At 34.4% G+C, this 6192-nt stretch overlaps 1 long non-coding RNA gene across 1 annotated transcript in view; it reads left to right on the forward strand.

The window, feature by feature from the left end:
* LOC132028829 (uncharacterized) overlaps nucleotides 1-422 on the forward strand; it is a 290655-nt gene extending 290233 nt beyond the window's left edge. Inside the window, exon 4 of the long non-coding RNA XR_009407561.1 lies at nucleotides 236-422. This is a non-coding gene — a long non-coding RNA (uncharacterized LOC132028829). The remainder of the gene's footprint in view (nucleotides 1-235) is intronic.
* Nucleotides 423-6192: the final 5770 nt, after the last annotated feature.

A 6192-nucleotide genomic window follows, 5' to 3' on the forward strand; every position in this document is an offset into this window, starting at 1 on the left:
ATGTGATTATATTGTGATGTTGCAGATGTGATCACGGATATTTAAAATATACAGTTTAATTGTATTGTAATTTGCTTTTTTCCCTCTGTTTTCAAAGCTCAGGCATTTTAACAGTTTTCAAAAGCTCAGGCATTTTAGCAGTTTAGAAAAATATTTTAGGGTTTCATTTTTTTTCCAGATTAAGACAATGTATGCCTATAGCATTATTTAAGAAAATGGTTTTTTTCTCTTTCAGACCCCAATTTCCACTCATTATCAGAGAGCTGAATCCTAAATCAGAGACTGCAGAGGAGAGATGTGCAACCTGAATAAAACATTTCCAGAAGAGCCTGATAATGGTTCTGAATAAAGGGAACTGAAATGTTCTTGAATTATAATTGGGAAAATTTTAAGTATGTGTACTCAGGAACACATGTACTAAGAAGAGGTTAGTTATTATTATTCTTTGTGGTTTTTAACATTTATGGGACCCCCTAAGTATTTTTAGTTCTGAATTGAACAGAAGTGGTCTGATAAGTGAGCTCCCATCTAAATTACCCATGTGGAGATTCCCCTGTAATCATTCTCTGTGCAGAGAGAGGCAGCATTGATAAACTACTCCCGAATAAGTGGACTGTTAATGCTAGCCACAGAGTCTAACTCACAGCAAAATAAAATAATTAGTTCAGACAAATATGGCCTTTAAAAATATCACTTGGCCCCCTTTTTTTTTCTTTTACCTAAATTCTCTGTGGTAGGGCATTCAGAAATTAGCAAACACATTTATTGGATTAATACAAGATTACTGAGAAATTTGGAGAAGGAAGTAAAGATGGAAAGATGAGGAAGACTAAAGATTAGAGTCAATCTCTGACTCCAAGGGCTTTATGCTCCATAGGTAAGTAACCGAATATCTTTTCTTCTTTGTCTCATATCAACAATATAGAATAAAGCGATGGCTACTTTAGAGAAACTGCCTCTGATACTTAATTCTGTAAAGCTGTGGTAGAAAAATTTCTGAAGCAATGAATATTATAGTCCAGAAGAAACTTTAAAAAAGAGAGCTTAATCCTATGATAATTGAATGTTAGATAGTCAAGAAAGGTAGATATGTGAGCCATGATAGAATCTGTAAGAATGAATACATGCTTCTATATGTAAATTTCTCTGCCTGTTAATTTATAGGCACAAAAGTAAAAAATGGTCCTACCACTTAAGAAGAAACCAAATATCCACCAATAATTATAATACGGGGGATGCTTTGAATTCTAAGCTAAATATAGACTTTATTCTCTAGGCATTGGGGAGCTGTTGAAAATATTTGAGCAGGTGAGTGACATGTCCAGAATTGCATTTTATGAAGATTAACCTGATGGCATTTTCAGGATTGATTAGCGTGAAGGCTGCATTGTGACAGAACAGATTGTAGTAATGCAAGTCTGAAATATGGTGGTGGCAACGAGAGTAGAAAGGAAGAAATTGACTTGAAGGATCCATGACAGTGGACTACGGGACTTGATTATTAAATATGTGACCTGAAGTAGGGAGATGTCAGTGATGACTCCAGACACTTTGAAACTGGATGAGAAACCAAGGGTGGAAGGGAAAGAAAGTCCCGACTGTTAGTGGTTTATTATTATTTCTTGGATGCTGTGAATCATGTAACTGATTACATTCTAAAAATCTTGGGTCCAAATATGTGTTCCACATCTACTAAGCATGCTGTGTCATCCTGCCATTTATTTTTTGCACAGTCACGCACTACCAACCATAGGTATGACATTACTGAGAAGTGTACTATGTGGCAAAACTATAGTTGACTATATACCAAGAGAATGCAGAGATATGTGATTTAATGTATTTTTAAAACTTTAACTTCAGTCAATAAAAATTCTAGTAAAAACCTACTTCCAAGATAAACTAGATCATTGAGTTAGAAATCTTTTTTAAGGGGAACCTGGGTGGCTTAGTGGGCTAAAGCCTCTGCCTTCTGCTCAGGTCATGATCGCAGGGTCCTAGGATCAAGCCCCGCATTGCAGTGGGCTCTCTGCTCAGCAGGGAGCCTGCTTCTTCCTCTCTCTCTGCCTGCCTCTCTTGTGATCTCTGCCTGTCAAATAAATAAATAAAACCTTTAAAAAAAATCTTAAATTTATCTGTCTCACTGAAACCAATACTAGACAAACACGCACACACACGCACACACATGCACACACACGTATACCACATAGGTAACTTTTCTCTGAGATCACTGTTCAGGAAATATTGCTGAAGTGGTGTAATGTGCTAGGACAAATTCTTTTAGAATTTTTATATTATGCAATGTGTATTTCATTTTAAAGTTTTCAAACCACCCCTTACTGACTTGAAAGTTAATGTATCTCACACTTACATTCTCCTTTGCATTTTTAGCAAGTTTCAGGCAAGTTCTTTTGTAATTGCTTCACATGTTCACAAATTGCCAAGATCCGGAAGGACATGTATTTCTACTCTTCCTTCCACATATTAAAGAGTATGGGCTTTAAAGCATCCCATAGACTTGTTTAAATGGTTCAGAAAACTGGGGAAGTAATAATTCCAGTAGACTCTTTTGCTTGAAGGGATTAGGGCTATTCTGTGTGGAAATATATGTGTGGCACTTAACAATTTTATTCATATATAACAATTATGCAGAAAAACAAAAACACAATTGGTAAAGCCACAATTGGGAAGACATTTTACTAACTTCCTTTGTGATTTCAAATATTCGTATTCCTTTGCAATTTCAAATATTCTATTTTCCTCTTTTTAAATTTCTTATCTTTATAACTTCATTTTCTTTAACAATATGTGTTGTCATTCTCAAACTGTGGAGATATCATGGTGGTACATAAAACCAGAGGATAAATGTCACTATCTTTATGGAAAGTGTGAAAATGTTACTTTAATTTTGGGGGACAGGTTCCAAAGCTTTAGCAGTAAAATAAACATTTACTGTTGTTTTTGTGTATAGGTAGCCTTCACAGGAATTTAAGTGATAAACTGAAAATTTCAAAAGGATGTAAGGTTTGGAACAGGAAGCTATATTCTCTGCCCATGATTTTTGAAGGACTTGCTCACAAAGTGATGTGAGTTTAGTGGTCAAGACTTCCAAGTATTAGGATCAAACAAATCTAGTTTGAGTTCTGATTCCATTATTAACTAGCTGGGTGGCTCTGGTATTTACTTAATTTCTGTAACTGTTAACTTCGTTGTTTGTAACATAAGAGTATTACTATGCTCTGTGGTTACAAATATGAAATAAGATATTGAGTGTAAAATACTTATTACACCCCATTGCATGCTTACTGGTTCATATAGGGTTACTTGTATTAATCCACACCTGCTATTAGCGTTATATGGTAGTCGTAAGAGAAGATACCTTTTGATATTCTGAATTTTAAAACACCTTCCTAGGGCACCTCATCAGTTAGACAGTTGTTTTTCTCTTCATTGCTTTGTCAATTTTGTGTTCTTTCCTTCATTACCCATACATCTCTATATTGTCATTGTGATTTAATAATTTGGTTGCCTTGTTACTCAGAGGAAAGTGTGGGCTTCCTGAGTACTTGTTCTGGGAGTGGCTATGGCTGTCTCATTATATGCTAAGTGGGGATAGATTTGTGTAAGATCATATCTAAACCTAAAGTTAAAATATTGTTCATCACAAGTTTTGTGTACTTCCATTCTTTGGTTCTAGTCTGAACCAAAATACTTTATTAACTTGATAAAGTTATTTATAATGAGTTTTAATCACATTTAAGTAATGTGTAAGTTTTAAATCTTTGTTTCATGGTATATTATGGACAAAGCAGGACAGTTTGTACCTCTAGCAAGGACAAGGAGAAGGACTAGATCACTTATGAGATGAAATTCCCATTCTAAGGGAATACAAAAAATGCAAAAGTTTCAAACAGATCATGATCCAATTAGGCATTCATTTCCCAATTCACCATATGGGAAGGTGTTGATAATACCCATATATTATTCAGTTTCCTCAAGAGCCTGGTTTATTATTTTGAAATTAGATACAGATTAATTTGAAGCAAAACGCTGCTATATTAAACTTTGTTCAAATGCCTAAAGATGCAAGTATATTTTCAGTGTAAAGATAAATTTCAGTATTAGCCTTGAAGGTTGAGGGCAATCCTTTCTTTCCTATCCCTGAATTTCTCTTTCTGTGATATAAAATAAGAACATATATAATCTTCTTTTATACTTAATGACACTTTAGCAACTATCTAATTTTCTTCTAAGCCCCCAAATCAGGCATAAAATAAAAATAACTATGTAAAACTTAACACAATAAAATAAACCACATACAAAGTAGACTTAAGCAAATTAGAATATGTGACTCATCATGCTAAGGCCAGTTCTCCTTAAGCAAACCTATGGATAGAGATGCTTATGTTGGTGATTTAGGAATAATGTCCATCTCATTTTAGTCTGAGTTACCTTGGCAAATTGAATCATGTAGTTTTACGTTTTTTCCCTCTATAACATGGGGAATGATCCTGGGGATTGCCTGGGTTTCTGTTCTTCAACACAGGCTAAATTTTGGAAGAGTGTGTGTGTGTGTGTGTGTGTGTAAACAAAGATATTTAAAGTCACCACTTAATATATAATCCTTGTCAAAGATTGTTGGGGAGAGATAATTAATGCTTGGCTCTTTAAGATTAAAGTATTTTCTAACATTTTGAGAATTTCTTGTATGTGGAAAGATTTGGAGCTGTCCTTCATTCATAGGTGGGTGTGAGATTATCTGAAGAGCAGTGTTCTTCTCAGACTGGGGCTCTTTGAACATGGATTCTGAAAATGCAGGGAATCAATGATCACTTCTAGGACATGAGCTAATTTTAGGTAGTAGGAAAACAAGCACTTTTTAACTTTAATTAGTTGAGATTTTTAACTTAAATGTGGGGGTAGGAAAATAACAGCTAGCAAAATAAACCAGAGTTTCATGAGATAACTGGAATTAGTGTGAAATCAAATAGGTAGTGTCAATAGCAAATATTTGTATTCTTTGTCATGATATGTGACATATCTTATAAGGATATAGCCAGAATTATGATGAGATTATGTAAGTGATTGAAGTTTGGGAAAAACTGCCCTTAAAAGGGGGAAAAATAGGCAAATCATGTATCTTTTCCCTGTCTTATTTCAGTGGGGGCTACTGAGCATTTTTTGCTTTCACCACCAATTAATAAGGATGAATGCATTAGGCTAATATCTTCCAGTGGAAAAGAATATAAGTAATTTTGTATGTACTGTCTGCTAATGCATTTCTTTTGCTTACTTTGGTTTAAGGTAACGCAGCAACTGGTTTTAAATTACACTTTGTGAAGAAAGCTCATCAGTTTTAAGTAGGGTTCATATTTCAGGTTAGAAAATTTAAGTATTCAGAGAACAGATGTTGGTTAAATCTGTGTGCACATTTTTTCATTCACTTGAACATTCAACAAATATTTATTAAGTTTCCATTTTCTCTTTGAATTAGCCATAATATCCTTATAACAAGATTCATATTTTAAAATTTTAGTTTTATTTTTGTTGCTGTCAGGAAAAAGAAAGCCACCCACATTTGTTAGGTAAAATTATCATGGATCTTATTATTTTTCTTGTTTTAAGAATCTAAAGCAGCGTTTTGCCAGTATGAGGTCATGCACCATCTTAAGAAGTCTCCTGAGATACCTTCCAAAATATAAGTTCTCTACAGGTGGGGTCTATGAGTCCATAACTGTAATGAGTTCTTAAGGGATTTCTATTTGTACTTCAAAGATTGGGAGCCACTGAAGAAGAGAGTAGGGACTGAATTAGAATTTGTGCAAAATTCTGCATATAGATAGATGTTAAACACTCTTTAAATAATAAATAATTATGGTTCTATAATTGAAAGAATAGCTGATTGGTTTTATTCTTTTTTCATTCTCATCTCCCCTCTTTTCCTTCCTCTTTCTCCTTCTTGCTTCAAACCCCCTTCAAAGGCAACAGCGCACAGATCCTCAACTCCTTAATTAAGACTCCTTGAAAAAGTTGATTCCTCTACTATTATCTTTATATACTCTTGGAGACCCCCCAAGTACAATGTTTCCATTTCATTTCCTTTTCAAAAATGCTTAAGAAGTGAACAATGCGCATACAATGCTCTCCATCTAGCAGCTGAAAAATAAAGTGCCTTGTTTCAGAGAATGCTGTGGC

Source organism: Mustela nigripes, chromosome 12 (genome assembly GCF_022355385.1).
Source record: "Mustela nigripes isolate SB6536 chromosome 12, MUSNIG.SB6536, whole genome shotgun sequence".
NCBI lineage: Eukaryota > Metazoa > Chordata > Mammalia > Carnivora > Mustelidae > Mustela > Mustela nigripes.